The 22,612-nt window shown below is 41.5% G+C and overlaps 1 protein-coding gene across 4 annotated transcripts in view; it reads left to right on the top strand.

The window, feature by feature from the left end:
- Nucleotides 1–451: 451 nt before the first annotated feature.
- Nucleotides 452–22,612, top strand: part of LOC110534017 (spectrin beta chain, non-erythrocytic 1) — a 95,806-nt gene continuing 73,645 nt past the window's right edge. For all 4 annotated transcript variants that reach the window (XM_090186792.1, XM_036990413.2, XM_036990411.2 and 1 more), the window contains exon 1: nucleotides 452–1,136. The gene's annotated coding sequence lies outside the window, so the exon portion shown is untranslated. The remainder of the gene's footprint in view (nucleotides 1,137–22,612) is intronic.

Raw genomic sequence — 22,612 nt, 5'->3', positions numbered from 1 at the left:
AGACTGTATCATAAAGGTGGATGCTCGTGTTCTGAGTTAAATACAGTGACTATCCTGCCTCATCCCGCATACAGGCTCCTGTGTGACTGAGATTGTTTTCTGTGTGATTGTTTCCCTGTGCAAATAAACTCAACTGGAGAAAAAAAAGTGTTTTACTGAAATGCATAGGCCTTGGAGGGCAACAGGTTTGTGTTTAGGCTACTGTTCATTGACACACTATTGGGGAGTGTGCCGCTATAATCACACTATATTGATCAGTTGCTATTTCTATGGAGGATGGAAGGATAGATAAATAGCCTATGGTCCGATTTAAAGAAAAAAAATCGATTTGCCAGGAGGATCATATCGATGTAGACGCGTCAGAATGACACGTTTTGCGATAGTTCCAACACGTGATTCACATACGTATTTTGATCAATTTAGTCACTGGTATAGGCCTACCTGACTCATTACACACAATGTTCAATATTCATCCGCCCCCATAAAAAAAAATAAAAAAAAACGTTTCTCTGTTCACATTTGCAGAAAGCCGTGTACCGTGTATGCATGGGGTCCACAAAGGAGCCCAATATTGCGACTAATAAACGGAAATTGTTGGGTTGGAATCAGGCTGAAATTATGAACCAGGGACAGCACCACTCTGGAGGCTTTGCGTGTCTCCGCGGTATGAATGTGATTGACTGAGCGTACTCATCCCCCCCCGTATCATTCATTCTTTCTTTCTCCCTCCCTGTTGAACGAACGGAATTAGGGGACGACCGTCGGAGGTTATCTAGGAAACTGCGGACATCTCTCCGATGCTAACTTATCAACGATTTCGTATATCCTTGCGAGTAGCCTACCACCATTGCTTTGCCTTTACTCTGTCAAATGTAGAGGACTGCCTATGTTTCTGTCAAATGTAGAGGACTGCCTATGTTTCGTATCACGCCGTGCTGCACAAGCAGCGTGAAAAGATCTGACTCAAGGATGCGGATTTAAACAGAAATACGCTGCCAACTGGGATTTGAAACATTCACATTGAATTAAGTCACTAATGCCAGTAACCAGATACTCTATGTTAGTTTTATATTTGATCAGTGACGCGGTAAAAATATCGAGAGCCAACCACCAACGAAGATAAACCGCGAGAACGGGTAAGCGTGCTTTTTTTCTTCTCTCTCTCTCTCTCTCTCTCTCCAACACAGCATCACCTCCGCCACCCAGAACCAGCTAGCTAGCAAACGTGGGCTAATCCTAATATTCAGGTAAAGATGTTTTTGGGGGTACCCTTTGTCATTTTAAAAATCGACCATTGTCTAAAAAAAATATGAGCCATACATTAATAAAGCATTTGCTCTCAACTTGGCTATTTAATGTGTATTCTATTGGCTACCTCGCCATGCTGTGTTGCCTTTGTTTGAGTCGATGTTCGCCAGTTAGCTACTAGCTTGATAGCGCCCCTCATCTTCTCGGTCGAGTCCGCCAGCCATCCAACCTGACCATATTGTCCAACCAGGCGCTGTGTGACTACCCGGCGTCCCACTGAACATGACATTAGCGTTGGGCAAGGTATCTCGCCCTCAATTAAACTGTGTATGCATACCCGACTCAAATTATATGAAGCATCTTCATCAAATATTTGTTTGCATAGCTTTGTAAATGTTCTACTGAGCGAGCTTCGTAGGAGTTTTGATATGTCATCGTAGCTATGGGTAAACCTGGCTGTTGCGCTGTCTCACGACGAGACCAAGGAAACGACACGATCGTTCTTCTCTGGGGACACGGAGGTAGCCAGCATCATCTGCTGCTTGCTCACCATTGCAATGTTAATTGCCTGTGGATATAAACTACAACCGTTATAATTTCAGATGGCTGGCCTGTTTTAAGATCATATCTGTAATGCATAGCTAGTTAAGTGGTGTATTGATGTCAACCTCCAAGTGTTTTTTTTTCTTTCTTCCTTGGACAGAGCCCGTGTGGCCTGTACGAGGAGGATCAGTTTAGATAACTTGGATGAAAACACCACGTTGTATATGATTTAGTAGGAAACTAAACCTGTGTTTTGTCAGCTACGGTTTAGTCACCATTTGAGGTATGATTATGACCAGTGGAGACCTGGCATTCAGGGCAGGTTGTGAGCCCTACCCGTTTAGTGTGTGTGTGTATATATATGTGTGTGTGTGTCTTCAAAAGTTTGGAGTCACTTAGAAATGTCCTTGTTTTTGAAAGAAAAGCATTTTTTTTGTCCATTAAAATAACATACAATTGATCAGAAATACAGTGTAGACATTGTTAATGTTGTAAATAACTATTGTATTAGTTATACCCAACTATTGGGTTTGATTACAGGCTAGAAACAAAACTTTCTTCTGAAACTCGTCAGTCTATTCTTGTTCTGAGAAATGAAGGCTAATCCATGCGACAAATTGCCTAGAAACTGAAGATCTGGTACAACGCAGTGTACTACATCCTTCACAGAACAGCGCAAACTGTCTCTAACCAGAATAGAAAGAGGAGTGGGAGGCCCCGATGCAACTCTGAGCAAGAGGACAAGTACATTAGTGTCTAGTTTGAGAAACAGATGCCTCAAGTCCTCAACTGGCAGCTTCATTAAATAGTACCCGCAAAACACCAGTCTCAAAGTCAACAGTGAGGAGGTGACTCCGGGATGGTGGCCTTCTAGACAGGGTTCCTCTGTCAAGTGTCTGTGTTCTTTTGCCCATCTTAATCTTTTCTTTTTATTTGCCAGTCTGAGATATGGCTTTTTCAAAAGCATCCCGGAGTCGCCTCTTCAATGTTTACGTTGAGACTGGTGTTTCTGGCCTTTTTTGAGCCTGTAATCGAACCTACAAATGCTGATGCTCCAGATACTCAACTAGTCTAAAGAAGGGCAGATTTCTTGCTTTAATCAGAACAACAGTTTTCAGCTGTGCTAACATAATTGAAAAAGGGTTTTCTAATGATCCTTTTAAAATGATAAACTTTGATTAGCTAACACAACGTGCCATTGGAACACATGAGTGATGTGATCCAGCCTGGATTCGAACCAGGGACTGTAGTGATGCCACTTGCACTGAGATGCAGTGCCTTAGACCGCTGCACCACTCAGGAGTGAACATTTTAAGAGGAAATTATAGATTAAATGTATTGGTGCGCATTGGACATTAACATTACACAATAAGTCGTAAAATCGCAAATTCACCAATGAGTGGTTTGGAAGGAGTCAGTGGTTAACTGCAATCACTATTTTGCTTCCCCTGCCTGCTATTTGGTGGTGGGGGGGGTGTGTTTGGTCCAAGTCTGGGTTTAAGGATTTAAGATGTCTGTCTGAAAGGGTCTATTTTCCAAGCTTAAAAGGATAAACATTTACACTCGCACACCATGGGCCAGAAAATGTTGAATACATTGGCAATGCTGTCAATCCAGCATGACTTCTGCTGGGTTCAAAACAACTGTGAACTGGGAAATCTCCGGCTTCGGTGCGTTCAACAGAACTGGGAACGAAGGAAAAAAATGAGCTCCGACTGGGAAAATACATTTTGAACAGTCATCCAACTCGGAATTCCAAGTCGGGAACTCTGGCCTCTTTCTAGAGCTCTGACTTCCAACCTGAAGATTGCTGACGTCATGATTCGACCTAGTTTTTTTCTGAGTTCCCAGTTGTCTTGAAAGCACCATAAATCCATAGAATGCCAGACTTTGATGACAAAGTTTGCACACAAGAAGAACCGCCGTGGCACCTTCCTGTTCAAGTATAGCAGTGCTAAAATACGCCTATGTCTTGTAAGCTGCTGTATAAATGATGTAATATGCCAGGGATCGATGTATACTGTAATACTATGTGTATGTTGTGTAGTAAGCTGTTAGTAGCCCATGCCAATTTGGTCTATTTGCACCTCTTAATTTAGCCTATTCTGATTTGGTGGTGCACATGTAGCCTATAGGCAGTCTTGGATTAATGTAATCATTGAATATTGTAAAAGCCTTCTTTGTCTCCTTGTATGCCCCAGTTATTTATCATACGTTTCTAACTTGGTGTACAGGGAGAATACTGTAAGAATCCGCAAATGTTCTGAAATCTGTTGCTGTACATTTCAAAGTGCTGAACAAATAGTTATATTGACTACGTCCGTCTTAGCTCACTCATTAATGTCATAATCGAAATTACGGCTTGCCTCAAATCCCCTCATCGTTCCCATGTGTCGTAGTTTATACTTCTCATGTCAGAGTTCGTCATTATTGAAGGATGCGGTTTTTATCGAGTTACACAAATCCACAAGGAGTCAGTAAAAGCCATATTTATTTAAGCAAGTCAGTCGTATCAGCTATGGTTTTTAAAAAGGCAGTAAATGAGGCTTAATGAACTGTTTCGCTGCCAGACAAGGCTCCGCTGATAGCCAGGTGTAGCGGTGGTAAGGATTCACTTCATGGTGCTGAAAACAAAGCTCTGATGTTGGGACCGCTTTATGTGGGCACCGTTTTCCACCATTATAGTTACATTTATGTATTGTTTAGTGTTGTGTAGTGGCTTTGCTGGCATGCATCTAAAGAAATTGTTACGTTTGCCCCACCAAGATTTACATGCTAAAATCGCCACCGATTATGACTGAATGACCACTTACGGAGAACCTTAATGGGCCAATGACAAAAACGATCCTATCGCAAAGCTGTCTTATATCTTTCAAAACCATACCCACCCTTGTGCTCCCCCAGCCTAGACAGACCCACTATTTTCCACTAACATTTTTATGAGTACAGTATTGCGAGCTCTAGATGGATGTAGTCCAGCCATTGGTGTACTGGTGTGTTAATCAACAGGATTTGTGAAATGTAAATGTTTGCATGGTGCATCAGCCTAATTGCCGATGTTTATTTTGTTTGAATGTCTTACCGTCTTGGACGTAGCCTATTAGTCATGCTGTTGGGAACCTGTTTATCCTTTACATGTACAGTATATGCTGTTGAGAGGGGTATTGACTAAAGGTCGACCTATTAATCGGCATGGCCGATTTCATTGCAATCCACGAGGAGACTGCGTGGCAGGCTGACCACCTGTTACGCGAGTGCAGCAAGGAGCCACGGTAAGTTGCTAGCTAGCATTAAACTTATCATATAAAAAACAATCAATCTTAACATAATCACTAGTTAACTACACATGGTTGATATTACTAGTTTAACTAGCTTGTCCCGCGTTGCATATAATCAATGCGGTGCCTGTTAATTTATCATCGAATCACAGCCTACTTAGCCAAATGGGTGATGATTTAACAAAAGACCATTTCTTCCTAATTAACCGTAATAATTTTTCCAGAATTATACCATTTGAAGGTTGTGCAATGTAACAGCAATATTTAGACTTAGGGTTGCCACCCGTTCGATAAAATACGGAACGGTTCCGATTTTACTGAAAGAATAAATGTTTGTTTTTGAAATTATAGTTTTCGAATTTGACCATATTAATGACCTAAGGCTCGTATTTCTGTGTATTTATTTTCTATAATTAAGTCTATGATTTAATAATTGATAGAGCAGTCTGACAGAGGTGACAGGCAGCAGCAGGCTCGTAAGCATTTATTCGAACATCACTTTCCTGCATTTGCCAGCATCTCTTTGCAATGCTTGAAGCACAGCGCTGTTTATGACTTCAAGCCTATCAACTCCCGAGATTAGGCTGGCAGTACTATAGTGCCTATAAGAAGAACATCCAATAGTCCAAGGTTTATGAAATACAAATGGTACAGAGAGAGATTCCTATAATAACTACAACCTAAAACTTCTTAACTGGGAATATTGAAGACTCATGTTAAAAGGAACCACCAGCTTTCATATGTTCTGAGCAAGGAATTTAAACGTTGGCTTTTTTACATGGCACATATTGCATTTTTACTTCTCCAGCACTGTTTTTGCATTTATTTAAACTAAATTGAACATGTTTCATTATTTTAGACTATATTGATGTTATTATTTATTATATTAAGTTAAAATAAGTGTTCATTCAGTATTGTTGTAATTGTCATTATTACCGATTTTTAAATCGGCCGATTTATATATTTCTATCAGCTTTTTTTGGTCCTCCCAATAATCGATATCGGCATTGAAAAATCATTATCGGTTGACCTCTAGTATGGACTACTTCAGATCTATGGATAGACTATTGGACGGGTTAGCGAGTGTCTTCAGTTGTTGACCCTAGGTGGGTGAGGAATGGATGGATGTTTGGAGAGCGCAAGTTATGGAGGCTGGGGAATGCAATTGTGGGCCCCCCCCCCCATAGTGCTGATGCTCAGAATCCCTTCCATACAAGCTTGTTTCAACTCCGGCCACTCACAGGATCATTGTGCTGCAGTCATCCATGTCAGTTAAGCTAAGTCATGCCATTATCACTAACAGTGTTATTGTTCTTATCAGATGTGCAGGTCCTGATGCAACAACTCATTTAAACTTTATTCTGCCATTGAGATAAAAGGCAAATAGCCTTCAGTTTTTTACCCTTCTGTTTCTGCCTATTCTTTTTTTGGTGGGTGTACAGTATCAACTCGAGCACCTCTTCACATTTCACTATTGCTCTCAGTCTCTTCAGCAGGATTAGTTTGATCTGCCCAATGAAGATTAATGTTATGACATCTCAATATTCACTTTAGAAAAAACATTTTGTTTTTTACAAGGTTGAATACGAAAGTTCCAATGTGTTGTCATTAGTCCACACAGCTAATTGAAACATTGAGATGGACCAAAATGAATGCCATGGTCTACCTGCATGCTTAAGCTACTTGAGGACAGTGATTTCCTCATTGTCTGGGTTTTGTATGGAGTATTTGAATTTCTGGGCTGTTTATAGTGCTTCAATAAATTGTCCTCTGGGCAATTCCACGTTAACGGACTCAGGTTTTTCACTTAAAATGTATTTAAAAAATAAAATAATTTCAAAGTATAACAAACCATAGAACTATGCACGATGGCTATTTTTAACTCGGGGCTCTACAGTGCAGTGCGACCATTTTAAGGATTCTAGCATTAATACCTCAATTTCCTTTGTTATTTTGTGTTCGCCAACGTTTTTCAACTTAGGCGCACTTCAACTTAGGCGTGTTCCTTGTAAAAAATTGTTTAAGAAAAAAGTTAAGCGTAGAGCCCTGTAACAATTTACACTGAACATTTTAAATAAACCGATGCAATGCTTGGTAACTGAATTTCGGTAAAATCTCCCTCAGTTGATGTGACCATGCTTTCCAAAAACTCTTAACCATCTGCTCCGAATTAAGATCCACCGATTTGGCTGAAACTACGGGGTGTCAGCTATGACATGACACCTTTTCAATTTGAAATAAATCTTTTTTGCAGTGTTTTCCACAAGTACATAGAGTAGCCAGCCAAACAGAAAATGCACTCTATTTTGGTGGCCTCTGGAACATTCTAATGACTTGATTCCATCTGTAATACACAGCGAAATGATTGAATAATTATTTTCTTTACCTCCCAGGTTGGAAAAATGTGTTGTATTGTCTAGAAAGACATGCCTTTACCATTTAAATGACTGACCATTTATGAATTCAGTGTATTGTTGTTTTGGATATTGTCTTGGCCTATATTATCTGTGCCGAACCATAAAGCATCTCAGTTTAGGAGTGCTGGTCTAGGATCAGGTCCACATCTGTCCATATAATCGTATTCATTATGATCTAAAATATTAAACTGATCCTCGATCAGCACTCCTATTATGAGACACATTGTGGATATGGGCCCAGGACTTTCTAAGGGACCTTTTTACATTTAGTCATATTTACAGTTTTACTACACAATATGAATTGCTGCTGATGTTTGTTCACATATTTTATTAAAACAGAAAAATGAAGTAAATAGCCCACATCATGGAAAAGAAATGAAAGGTTGTATTGAAACAATGTAAAGGTTTTATCAGTCTTAAGTATTATCTTTCTGATTTTACGTAGCCCCAATTCATGAAAAAGTATTGTTAGGTAGGGCTCTATAAAACCCGTAATAATTTTTGCCTGATTTCGTTTGGTTCTTTCCCAAATTCAATCCATTTTTAAAATAAAACATCCAATCTTGTTGTTTTTCTAAGTCCACACCAATGCTTAAGCCATGTTAGGAGACCACATGAGGTCTGGAAAAAAATCAGAGAAATGTTCATTTTGGTGTGTAATTACCATTTAATTCAAGTACGCACCTAGCAAGAGACAGTTGTTTAGCTGTTTATTTGTAGCGCACTTGTCATTGTAGTTTGCAAAACAAATACCCACTGGATTGATGAAAATAATCATGATATCATTCGGCCAGGTAAGCATAGGCTACTTTGTAGTTCCTATTTAATTGAGAAGGTTTTTGGGAAAGGCTATCCATCTACCAGAAGACTGTTTTCATTAGCATCTTCGCTAACGGCTTCACAAAGTGGAAGACGCGTGCACCGCATGCAGACGGGCATTCTCGTTGCTTCTTCAGAAAGTCGTAGTTCATGCAAATCACTGAGTCATTGGGTTCATGTCTTATGATAAACTTGAGCAATTTCATTACATTAATAAAACATTTTTTTTATGTTTAGTTGATTCCCTAAGGTCAATACATTTTTGAATATTGTTGAATTACGTTTTAATTCCTGGATTTCGTGAAGGCCCTAATTATCATATTTGGACCAGAATGAGGCTCTCCACTGCCTATTGTTTCTGTAGTGGTGATTCACAAACTTCATGGAATGTTATCTGCCTAGGCCTACTTGTAACCTATGCAAATTAGGTAGCCAAATGAACTTCTCTCTCACCGATTCGGTAGTCTACATTGACTGACGAGAGGAGTCACTCACTTGTCATTCATTAAGACACTAACAGCTTACAGACGGTAGGCAATTAAGTCACAGTTACGAAAACTTAGGACACTAAAGAGGCCTTTCTACTGACTCACCAAAAGAAAGGTTCCCAGGGTCCCTGCTCATCTGCGTGAATGTGCCTTAGGCATGCTGCAAGGAGACATGAGGACTGCAGATGTGGCCAGGGCAATAAATTGCAATGTCCGTACTGTGAGATGCACAAGACAGCACAGACAGCTGATCGTCCTCGCAGTGAAAGACCACGTGTAACAACACCGACACAGGATCGGTACATCCGAACATCACACCTGTGGGACAGGTACAGGATGGCAACAACAACTGCCCGAGTTACACCAGGAATGCACAATCCCTCCATCAGTGCTCAGACTGTCCGCAATAGGCTGAGAGAGGCTGTACTGAGGGCTTTGTAGGCCTGTTATAAGGCCGGTCCTCACCAGACATCACCGGCAACAACGTCGCCTATGAGCACAAACTCACCGATGCTGGACCAGACAGGACTTGTAAAGTGCTCTTCACTGACGAGTTGCGGTTTTGCCTCACAAGGGGTGATGGTCGGATTCGCGTTTAAGGTCGAAGGAATAAGCGTTACACCGAGGCCTGTATTCTGGAGTGGAATCAATTTGGAGGTGGAGGTGCCGTCATGGTCTGGGGCGGTGTATCACAGCATCATTGGACTGAGCTTGTTGTCATTGCAGGCAATCTCAACGCGGTGTGTTACAGGGAAGACATCCTCCTCCCTCATGTGGTACCCTTCCTGCAGCCTCATCCTGACATGACCCTTCAGCATGACAATGCCACCAGCCATACTGCTCGTTCCGTACGTCATTTCCTGCAAGACAGGAATGTGAGTGTTCTGCTATGGCCAGCGACGAGCCCTGATCTCTATCCCATTGAGCATGTCTGGGACCTGTTGGATTGGAGGGTGAGGGCTAGGGCCATTCCCCACAAATGTCCAGGAGCTTGCGTGTGACTTGGTGGAAGAGTGGGGTAACATCTCACAGCAAGTACTGGCACATCTGGTGCAGTCCATGAGGAGGAGATGCACTGCAGTACTTAATGCAGCTGGTGGCCACACCAGATACTGACTGTTACTTTTGATTTTGAACCCCCTCCCCTCTGTTCAGGGACACATTATTAAATTTATGTTAGTCACATGTCTGTGGAACTTGTTCAGTTTGTCTGTTGTTGATTATTGTTATGTTCATACAAATATTTACACATGTTAAGTTTGCTGAAAATAAAGGCAGTTGACAGTGAGGGCTTCTTTTTTTGCTGAGTTTAGATAACACAAACACATCGACGCAGCAGTCTAAGGCACTGCATCTCAGTGCAAGAGGCGACACTACAGTCCTTGGTTCCAATCCAGGCTGTATCACATCCGGCCGTGATTGGGAGTCCCATAGGGCACGCAATTGGCCCAGCGTTGTCTGGGTTTGGCCGGGGTAGGCCGTCATTGTAAATAAGAATTTGTTCTTAACTGACTTGCCTAGTTAAAGGTCACACACCACACTGACCAAAAAGGTATTTGATAGGCATTTACGTATGTCCCCATTACCAGTAAAACATAATGAATACCCAATGTTTCAATGTACAGTTGTTCAGTCATTTCATTCTCAACCAGGATTTCTATGGAATGCCGTTTGGGTATTTGCATGTCAAAAAAGACATTGTTATATGACACTATTTAACATGTTAAATAAGCTTGTTGACCAATCAGGACCTGAATACGATTGCACGTCATATTTTAACGCGTTCATAAATTTATTTACGTAGTTATTACACATTGATTGCACATGTCACAACGATTCATCGACACTACTACTATGATGCTGGTAAAGTTGTCTCGCGCACTTAGTGCTGGTCATTTAAAAACAGCTAGCTAGCTCATGGATGCAAACAATGTTCTTCCCCAAAAACATAGCAAAACGGTGTAACGTTTCAGTAGTTTTTACAAATGTATTTTATTTAACCAGGCAAGTCAGTTGAGAACAAACTATTATTTACAATGACAGCCTAGGAACAGTGGGTTAACTGCCTTGTTCAGGGGCAGAACGACAGATTTTTACCTTGTCAGCTCGGGGATTTGATCTAGCAAACTTTCGGTTACTGGGCCAATGGTCTAACCACTAGGCTACCTGCCGTTAGCTAGCTATATAGCTAGGTGTCATCATGTAAAATAACCCTGATTTACAAGAGTTTTTATTTGATTAATGGTGGTCGGACCCATCTATGTGAAGCTAGCCACAATAAGGATTAGCCACAATAGTGGACTTTGCGGTTACCCTTCAAAGTAAAAGTATGTTATTGACAGGGATGCAAATGAATACTAATAGTAGAATTATGCCGTAATTGAATAGATCATGCTAAACGAGGTTGGAATGTTATATCAAATCAACAAAATACAATTTTGTTAATTTGACAAATATGTTGAAGTCACACTATGTATTCTACTTTAGGATTGCATTGGGGTCATACTTATTTCACTGTACCGCCTTACCTATGGATTGTGGATCAATGACATGGGGTATCAGTCTACTCAGTGACACCCAGAGAACATTAGCATTGTAGCTCTTATTGTGGGACTCTGAAACAACTGTGAATTGAGCCACATTTATTGTCAACCTATGTGTATTGAACACTATTCCAGAGGAAAATCAACGCAGTATTGTTTTTCGAGTCTAACTCTGAGGACATTGGTAAAGATGTATAGAGTAGACTGTTACCCCATTTCATTGCTCCACATTCCAACCTTGCTTACCATTATCTAGTCTAAATATGGCATGATTCCACCAATTTGTAACCTTCTGCATCACTTTTAAATAGGTACTTTTATTTTGAAGGCAATCCTCAAATTCCCCTATTGTGCTTAATTGTTATTGTGGCTAGCTTCACAACGCAACCCGGTCAGGTCGAGCCTCACTAGCCAGATGAAGCTAGCTGGCTGCTTATAACATTAGCTTTGGGCGACAGGGTTAACTTGTTATGGCTGCAATCCCACTAACGGGATAAGTGTCATCAACAACCGCTGAATAGCATAAATATTACTACAAATATTTATATTCATGAAATCACAAGTGCAATATAGGAAAACACAGCTTAGCCTTTTGTTTATCCACCTGTCATTTTGAAATTATGCTTTACAGCGAAAGCAATCCAAGCGTTTAAGTTTATCGATCTCACAACAAAACATTAAGTACACTTAGCATCAGGAAGCTTGGTCACTAAAATCAGAAAAGCAATCAAATTAATCGTTTACCTTTGATCTTCGGATGTTTTCACTCACGAGACACCCAGTTACACAACTAATGTTCCTTTTGTTCCATAAAGATTATTTTTATATCCAAAATACCTCCGTTTGTTTGTTGCGTTATGTTCAGAAATCTACAGGAAAGAGTGGTCACGACAACGCAGACAAATTCCAAATAGTTTCCATAATGTCCACAGAAACATGTAAAATGTTTTTTATAATCAATCCTCAGGTTGTTTTTAAAATATATAATCGATAATATATCAACTGCAAATGTCTTTCACAGTAGGAGAGGGAAAGGCAATACCTATCCAAACTGTTGCGCGAGCAAAACTCATGTGACCACTTGACACAATGTTATTGTTCTGGCTCATTTTTCAAAATAAAAGCCTAAAACTATGTCTGAAGACTGACACCTCGAGGAAGCGATAGGAAAAGGAATCTGGTTGATATCCCTTTAAATGGAGCAAAGGGAGGCTATGGAACATGGAGTTTTCAAAATAGAAGCCACTTCCTGTTTTGATTTTCCTCAGTTTCGCCTGCAATATCAGTTCTGTTATACTCACAGACAATATTTTGACAGTTTTGGAAACTTTACTGTTTTCTATCCACTACTAATAATAATATGCATGTATTAGCAACTGAGACTGAGGAGCTGGCCGTTTACAATGGGCACCTTTTCATCCAAGCTACTCAATACTGCCCCTGCAGCCATATGACGTTTTAAATAGCTGACTAGCTATTTATTTTCATGAACTGAAGTTCAATTTCAATAGGCGGGCAACAAGTGCCTACCTAGTTAATACTTACTCACAAGGATTCCTAAATCGTTGCTAAGAATAATGAAAATGACTGCAGTTTCTACTGCTCATTGTTTTCAGGCTGGTTGTATTGGTGCTAGCTAGGTACCAAGCTAAAGCTAGCTACCCCAGAAGTTGCAAATAAAATCAAATTTTATTTGTCACAAATAATGCTTTATTACCAACACGGTATTGTAAACGCATCGTTCGTGGCCAGTGTTTGCTTGTTTGCTGATTTATTATTTTTTTGTATGGCTTTGACAGTGCTACTGATAGCAGTGGTGGCGCTTGCTTGCACAGGCAAGTTCAGAACACACAACATTCTATAATAGAACTGTTATTTGACGTGTCAAATGGTGTTATTTGACGTATCTTTTTTGACACGCAAAGACCCATGCGGCGTTCTATAGTATGTCGTGAAGTGACGCTATAACTCCAGTAGGGCAACATCTGAACAATAGCACACTTGGTAACGTTAATGTGTACCGGTGCTCGACAAGCCGCGAAAGCCAACATCACCCACGACAGAGAACGGTTGATTGTCAAGGGCAATGAATTTCATTATCTTGGAGTTAATGGATTTCGCCTTTGAATTATCTCGCTGAAGTTTTCTTAGTCTTTCAAATGACTGCTCGAATTTTTGACTGCTCAAGCCACACAGCAGACATTGTGGACTAAGTTAGGAATGCTGTGTTGCACGTCGCCATTACGTCAAATACCTACGTTATATAGGTATGCACCTCAGCTTTGACATCGGTTTTTCACATCAGCGTTAATCTAGACATCGGGCCGATACCGATGTTGGCCTTTTTAGCTATTATCGCCCGATTCCGATATGTTCACCGATTTTTATATCGTGCATCCCTAACAAAATGTGGAAAAAGTCAAGGGGTCTGAATACTTTCTGAATACACTATGTTTGGTCTCATAGGCTGTGAGTGAGATCCTCCTTTCTTTAATTAGTAGTGCTGAAACAACTTCTATTGAAGGCTGCTGCCGTAGGGGAGAGAGTAGGAATGGGCTGGTATTATATTAACTGTGTTTTTAGAGATTAAATGGTTAGGTTTAAGCAATTCATAGATGTTGCCCCAAATTAGATTGTATTACGTTGTTGTTTTGCAATGTTTCTCCTGTATTGAGAAATGCAGTTCCCTGGCAATTTGCTCTGTTTTGGAGATGGTGATAAGTTTGTCCCCCACATCATCCGACCAGTTACCCAAGGCAGACAGGAGTTTTGCCGCCCAGGATAGAGGGGGTGGGGGATGTTTTGCAAGTTGTGGAAATATCCATTTGCCCTTACGCCTCCTCTGGCCTTGTGAGTCCAACATTTGAACATGTGTTCCTAATTTTTCCCTGTAGAGTCCATGCTGGGCTTTTGGAATTCTTCCTCACCCCACCACCCCCCACAAGTCCGCCAGAGCTCCTTTTTGAGCCATCTCAAGTAAAGAAGCAACAATTTGTTGAACTGATCGGGCGTCCATCCATTGCCTTAAATGGAGAATGGCCTAAGGTTCAGAGTTTAGGCTGGGAATGATTGACTGTAAGGAAATCTGCTGAAAGAACCCTATGTTGGGATCTGTGAGGTTTTCTGTGACCGTGAGTAGGCTGAAGGTCTCTGTTACCCAAGGGGAGCGCCGACCATGAACTTTCTCCTACGCCTCATGACCCAGGCCCTGTGGGTGGCGTTTGTGCTGCAGGTCATGAGTGCAATGGAGTACATTGGAAGGCTCACTTCTGCCAGTTTGGCTAAATTACAAATTCTAACCGAGCACAATAAAAGGGAGGAGAATTGAGAGGATGAGATCTTCTGCGCTCATAGCTTCATACTAAACTTGACTCTTGTGTTAGAATGTAGCCTAGATGGAGATAACACACAGATGTTGCCCTTATTCCTGGCCAGTCACGCCATAATTAGCCTATTGCACAGTCATGCCATTTCTGTTACCCAGTGTTGAGTAATGAAACCTAGCTTTAGTATAGTGTTCTTATTGCTTGTCCCATGTGGAGAAATGGCTTGTGTGATTATGTCTATGTATAGCCAGGCCCATCCTGTACAGTATCGATTTGCTCCGGTCTCCCTTCTCTGGGCATTTTAATAAATTGCAGTTGATGTTCTGTGGCTGTAGCCGTCATGGTCTTTCACATTTGTGATTCGTTTCAAGAAACTAGGCGTATGTCACGTGTCATTACTTCACACAAATATGCAGACTGAGTCGAAAAGAGAACAAACAATGATTTTGTATAAAACATGCATATTACATCTTCAAACTAAGGGCAACCATGGCATCCATGACAGAGGGAAGAAGCGTCCATCCATGTAAACTGGTAAGAGTCTAGCTAGATACATTTTCAGATATATGTTTAGAATTTTGTCAGAAAGTTGTTTTCATTTCAAGCTAGCGTATTGTTAGCTAGCTACCTAACGTTAGCTGGCTCGCTGTCTAGTTGACGTAACGTGTATGATCAGTGTAGTAATATTATTAGTATCTCAGAGCCATTTGCACTGCTAATTATAGGCTAATGTTAGCTAGCTAACATTTAACCTGTTGACTCTAGGGGGCACTATTTTCATTTTTGGAAAAATAACGTTCCCAAAGTAAACGGGCTATTTTGTCAGGACAAGATGCTAGAATATGCATATAATTGACAGTTTAGGATAGAAAACACTCTAAAGTTTCCAAAACTGTAAAAATATTGTCTGTGAGTATAACATAACTGATATTGCAGGCGAAAGCCTGAGCAAAATCCATTCAGGAAGGGACTCTTATTTAGAAACTTCTGCGTTCCTATGCGTCCCTTTTGAGCAGTAAATGAGATATCAACCAGATTCCTTTTTCTATGGCTTCCCTATGTGTCTAGTGTCACAATACATAGTTTCAGGCTTTTATTTAGAAAAATGAGCCTGAACGTCAACATTGCGTCAGTGGTCAGCTGGAGTCTCTTGAGTGTTTTGTGCGTAAGAGACAAATGCGGCCGTTGTTTCTCTCTTTCCTACTAAGAAGCCATCTGTCCCGGTTGATATATTATTGAATAGATATTTGAAAAACACCTTGAGGATTGATTATAAACAACGTTTGCCATGTTTCTGTCGATATTATGGAGATAATTTGGAGAACTAACGGAGTTATTTCGGCTACAAAAATAATCTTTTTGGAATAAAGGAACATTTGCTAACTAACTGGGAGTCTTGTGAGTGAAAACATCCGAAGCTCATCAAAGATAAACGATTTAATTTGATTGCTTTTCTGATTTTCGTGACCAGGTTGCCTGCTGCTAGTTAGGCATAATGCTATGCTAGGCTATCGATAAACTTACACAAATGTTTGTCTTGCTTTGGTGGTAAAGCATATTTTTCAAAATCTGAGATGACAGGGTGATTAACAAAAGGCTAAGCTGTGTTTCAATAGATTTCACTTGTGATTTCATGAATATGAATATTTTCTAGTAATATTTATGTCCGTTGCGTTATGCTAATTAGTGCCAGTTGATGACAACGCTCCCGGATCCAGGATGGGTAGTTACAAGACCTGGTTGGTTAGCTACTTGCAGATTCATGCAGGGTAGTAACGCTATGAGTTGGGATTATGGTTCATTGATTAGCTAGCTAGCTACCTACATGTCTTAATAAAAGACTCCACTATGCAAGTAACTATTTCAATAGAATGTTTATGATGTCACTGTGACAACGGTCGATAGCCAGAATGAATTTACCAGCTACGTCTATCTACTCAGATTTCAGAGCACTCTGGTCTGAGTGTGCCAGAGCGCAGAATAACTGACAAATTTACAAACACTCAACACCTGCTGAATATGACCGGTGTCAGTAAACGTTGGCAAAAAAGCTGAATAAAATCATTGCCATCTGCACAGTTGCAGTCGCCGGAGCGTCCAGTGTGCGCTCTGAACACTCCGTGAGCGAAACGCTCTTCATTTACGAACGGGCAATCTGACAACGCTCTGAGTTTACGAACGCCCAGAGCACACTCTGGCACTCCATTAAATTTACGACCACAACCATAGTATAAGCCAGCCTTTAGTCTTGAAAACTTAGCCTCGTGTGTGAATCTTTAAAGAGATGGTTGGGGATAAAGCTGAAGAGCGTGCGAGCGATGCTGAATGGGTGTAGACTAAGAAGAGCTTTTCATTAGGTACCAAAACATTTAAGGGCCATTTTTTCAAAAGTGAAGTTAAAAGTTTATCAACTTTCAAAGCAGAATTACTTTCCCATTGTTCCTTGACTGTAGTGCATGATATACCATTTTCTACCTCTGAGTCTCTACTTTTATCCAATGTAAAAAAATAAATAAAATAAAAAACATTCAAATTTTGCTACGTAAGACCGAATCCAACCTGTCGGTCACATTTTTGCTAAAAAGGTGTTCAGTTTTAAACACAACTGAATTTGAGCTAGCCACAAATGAGAGAATAGGCCTAAAAAGTCTCTGGTGTGTCACATTACATTACATGTATGCCTATAAGAAACTGTCTTTAGTTGTCTGTGAGTGTCTGAGTGTTCCACTAGATTAAGCATGTAGTAGATTGTTCCTGTAGAGGTTTATGTGGGTGGTTTTATATGGATAAAAGCCTTGAGCGCCTGGTACGCGTGTTCCGCGGGTGAATGCATGACGTGGGTGAGCGCAGCAATGGCATGATGAGTGTCGTTGTATGAGTGAATCAATCTGGCTAATGAGAGTGGGTTTGAATGGCCACTGATGGGGAAAACGAAACAGACGTTTCTTGGAGAGATGTGGGGGTGGTAGAGGTGTTGAAGTGATGGAGAGAGAAATAGGAGAGTATGTCATGGAGAGGGCGTTCTCTCTCTGGAGGACTCTGTGTTGGTGAGCATTCTGGGGTGGGGAGGGGGGGTGTTTGATGAATGCGACGCTACAGGCTTGACAATGGGCCGCCGCTGCTCTATTCAGAAAAGCATTCAGGGCTGGATCAGCGCCTCTGTGAGTGGCCCTCTGATACATGTGTGTCTCTGGCCACCTAATTTCTGCAAACAGGAAAGGCGTGAGCTGCTGGCCCCTTGTTCTGCTGACTCCTCCATTGTGTCGGGCCACTGGCGAGATGGGCTTTGTGCTGGGCTTTTTGGGGATCTCGCCCCTACCCCATCTGAGCTTGACTGACTGAGCCAGAGAGGGGTTACCCCCCGAGGAGAGGCTGTGGGTAGAGGGGTCTTGTTGCAGTGATTATAATTCCTGATTATTAGCATATAGGCCTAGAACTCAACTCTGGACCTAGAAGCCAGTTTGACTGCATCTTTTCATTGTGCCCCTCTAATCAGGGACTGATTTTAGACCTGGGACACCAGGTGGGTGCAATTAATTATCAGGTCGAACAGAACACCAGCAGGCTCTGGACTTCATAGGGTAAGAGTTGAATACACCTGGCATAGAGAAACATCATCCAGTGCTGTGGGGGGTTTGTCTGGGTGGTCATGCAGCCTCCATCCTTATTTTCCACAGTTCAGCTCTGGGACTGGCAGAACTAAATGATTTGATGAGCGGTGTGTGTGTGGTTCCTATAAGACTGTATTCTCTGTCTGACAAAGCAAGCTTAAGTATTGTTGTGGTGTTGGGGGGATCGGATGCATGGCCAGGCTTACAGCCCGTCTGTCTGTCTGGGTGAGGGAGTGAAGTGTGGCCCCATCCCCCGGGCGTAGTGTGGCGCGTGTGCTCATCTGGCATGTTGTGCGCTGGGGTAATTCCCTCCTGGCGACTGTGCTGGGCTCCATTTCTCCCTGATTAACTGGTGCAGTGAAAAACAGACCAGCTAGCGGAGAGGAAAGAAGGTCAGGGAGGGAGGGAGAGAATGGAGAGCGAGGAAAGAGGGGTGGTGATGCTGCCTGTGATGCTGCTTGCTCTGTCCTGCTTTCCCTCGTTCTTCCAAGCTCCCATCGTTCTCCTGAAGGTGATGCCCTCTCCGTGCCAGAACAGCCACCAACACTAGTCTTCCTTCTAGAGCTGGGCCATGTGGACAAATATCGCGATAAATTGCCTGTATTGATGCGATAATGATAAATACGTTTATAGCATTAATGTGGACCAGTTTTTTTTTTTTTTTACTACTACTAATTTGATGGTTGTAGCCATCGATTGTTAATGACACAATCACCCATATTAGAAAACGTATTTCATTTCAAACATCACATTTCTGTTGAATAGGCTACTTATTGTAATGAACGATATCAAATCAAAATTTGTCATGTCCCGAATACAATAGGTGTAGACCTTACAGTGAAATGCTTACTTACAAGCCCTTAACCAACATTGCAGTTTAAAGAAAATACCCAAACAAAAAAAAGTAAGACAAGAATAAAAAATAATTAAAGAGCAGCAGTAAATAACAATAGTGGGGCTATATACAGGTGGTACCAGTACAGAGTCAATGTGTGTGTGGAGGGGGTGGGCACCGGTGTCGAGGTAATATGTTCATGTAGGTAGAGGTAAAGGGACTATGCATGGATAATAAACAGAGTAGCAGCTGCGTAAAAATGTGGGGTGGGGACAATGCAAATGGTCCGGGTAGCCATTTGATTAACTGTTCAGCAGTGTTATGGCTTGGGGGTAGAAGCTGTTAAGAAGCCTTTTTGACCTAGACTTGCTCCTCCGGTACCGCTTGCCGTGCGGTAGCAGAAAGAACAGTCTTATTACTAGGGTGGCTGGTGTCTTTAACAATTCTTTGGGCCTTCCTCTGACACCGCCTGGTATAGGTGAAAAATAAATAAAAAATAGAGGTCCTGGGTGGCAGGAAGCTTGGCCCCGGTGAAGTACTGGGCCATACGCACTACCCTCTGTAGTGCTTTGCGGTCGGAGGCAGAGCAGTTGTCATACCAGGCAGTGATTCAACCAGTCAGGATGCTTTCGATGGTGCAGCTGTAAAACTTTTTGAGGATCTGAGGACCCTTGCCAAATCTTTTCACTCCTGAGGAGGAATAGGTTTTGTCGTGCCCTCTTCACGACTGTCTTGGTGTGCTTGGACCATGTTAGTTTGTTGGTTACGTGGACGCCAAGGAATTTGAAGCTCTCAACCTGCTCCACTACAGCCCCGTCGATGAGACTGGGTGTGTGCTCGGTCCTCCTTTTACTGTAGTCCACAATCTCTAGAGGTCGACCGATTTTAATTGGAATGGCCGATTTAATTAGGGCCGATTTTCAGGTTTTCATAACAATCGGAAATCAGTATTTTTGGACACCTATTTGGCCGATATTTAAAAAAAATGTTTACACCTTTTATTTAACTAGGAAAGTCAGTTAAGAACATTTTCATTGACAGCCTAGGAACGGTGGGTTAACTGCCTCGTTCAGGGGCAGAACGACAGATTTTTACCTTGTCAGCTCGGGGGATTCAATCTTGCAACCTTAGTTAACTAGTCCAACGCTCTAACCACCTGCCTCACGAGGAGCCTGCCTGTTACGCAAATGCAGTAAGCCAAGGTAAGTTGCTAGCTAGCATTAAACTTATCTTATAAAAAACAATCAATCAATCATAATCACTAGTTAACTACACATGGTTGATGATATTACTAGTTTATCAAGCGTGTCCTGCGTTGCATATAATCGATGCGGTGCGTATCGTTGTTCCAATGTGTACCTAACCATAAACATCAATGCCTTTCTTAAAATCAATACACAGAATTATATATTTTTAAACTTGCATATTTAGCTAAAGGAAATCTAGGTTAGCAGGCAATATTAACCAGGTGAAATTGTCACTTCTCCTGCGTTCATTGCACGCAGAGTCAGTGTATATGCAACAGTTTGGGCCGCCTAATTTGCCAGAATTTTACGTAATTATGACATAACATTGAAGGTTGTGCAATGTAACAGGAATATTTAGACTTATGGATGCCACCCGTTAGATAAAATACGGAGCGGTTCCGTATTTCACTGAAAGAATAAACATCTTCTTTTTGAGATGATAGTTTCCGGATTCGGCCATATTAATGACCCAAGGCTCGTATTTCTGGGTGTTATAATGTTATAACTAAGTCTATGATTTGATAAAGCAGTCTGACTGAGCGATGGTAGGCAGCAGCAGGCTCGTAAGCATTCATTCAAACAGCACTTTTGTGCGTTCGCTAGCAGTTGTTTATGACTTCAAGCCTATCAACTCCCGAGATTAGGCTGGTGTAACCGATGTGAAATGGCTAGCTAGTTAGCGAAGTGCGCGCTAATAGCGTTTCAATCGTTTCTCGCTCTGAGACTTGGAGTGGTTGTTCCGGGCCGCCGCGGCTTTTGTGGAGCGATGGATAATGCTGCTTCGAGGGTGGCTGTTGTCGTTGTGTTCCTGGTTCGAGCCCAGGTAGGAGCGAGGAGAGGGACAGAAGCTATACTGTTACACTGGCAATGCTAAAGTGCCAATAAGAACATCCAATAGTCAAAGGTTAATGAAATACAAATGGTATAGAGGGAAATAGTCCCATAATTCCTATAATAACTACAACCTAAAACTTCTTACCTGGGAATATTGAAGACTCATGTTAAAAGTAACCACCAGCTTTCATATGTTCTGAGCAAGGAACTTAAACGTTAGCTTTCTTACATGGCACATATTGCACTTTTACTTTCTTCTCCAACACTTTGTTTTTGCATTTATTTAAACCAAATTGAACATGTTTCATTATTTGAGGCTAAATTGATTTTATTGATGTATTATATTAAGTTAAAATAAGTGTTAATTCAATATTGTTGTAATTGTCATTATATACCGATCGGTATAAGCTTTTTCTAGTTCTCCAATAATCGGTATCGGTTGGCGTTGGAAAAAAATCATAATCGGTCGACCTCTACTAATCTCCTTTGTCTTGATCACGTTGAGGAAAGTTGCTGTCCTTGCACCACACGGTCAGGTCTCTGACCTCCTCCCTATAGGCCGTTTCATCGTTGTCGGTGATCAGGCCTACCACTGTGGTTTCATCAGAAAACCAATGAGTGAACAGGGAGTACAGGAGGGGACTAAGCACGCACCCCTGAGGGGCCCCCATTTTGAGGATCAGCGTGGCGCATGTGTTATCAGCAAAATGCCTGCGTTAAGTGATCAGTATGGTCGGGGGTGATAATCTTCGGTTTATCGTCCTAGCTCTACCTTCCTCCAATTCTGGAAAGAATAGCCTGTCCTAGATCTAGCTAGTAGCTCATTTAAGAGAACAGGTGTTCTGTCACTTCCCCTTTGCATCACCATAGCATTGCAAAATAGTATCCTCTCCTTCTAACTGTTGAAGCAGGGTTTTAATCTGGGGTTTTTCTTGCTGGCAGCAGAGCAGGATGACCGGTTTGGGAACATTAGGCAATGTAGCTGGCTACTTGTATATTTTTATGATAAATATTCAAAATGTGATGGCCATGCATCATTTTTGCGAAAAAGTTATTTTTAAGCTAATTTGCTTGTGTGGCTGCTAGCCGAATAGCGGTGCCCTTCTGTCTGTTGTTTCTGCCAAATGTATTGCACTAATGTATTTTTTGTCAAGAGAAACTATAGTTGCACGCCCCTTATCGCTTGAAGAGAAAGAACAGACTTTCAATATAAAACACAGGCGAAGTGGTTTAAAATGCAGATTTTGATTGTCTGCGTTTTTGAAAATGCTGATTTCTGAAAGCTAATGCGAACCCTGCATATTTCAGTCAGTTTTTTTTCCATCTCAAGATTAGAAAGCTAAATGTCCCCTTAAAGTAATGTTAATCTGTAGTGACCTGAAGACGCACTGATCTGTTGTGATCTCTCTCTCACACACGCACA

Source organism: Oncorhynchus mykiss, chromosome 10 (genome assembly GCF_057628025.1).
Source record: "Oncorhynchus mykiss isolate SJ-2025 chromosome 10, ASM5762802v1, whole genome shotgun sequence".
NCBI classification, from domain to species: Eukaryota; Metazoa; Chordata; class Actinopteri; order Salmoniformes; family Salmonidae; genus Oncorhynchus; species Oncorhynchus mykiss.
Note: the sequence above shows the minus strand (reverse complement) of the source record. Positions and strands in the feature narration are given on the sequence as shown.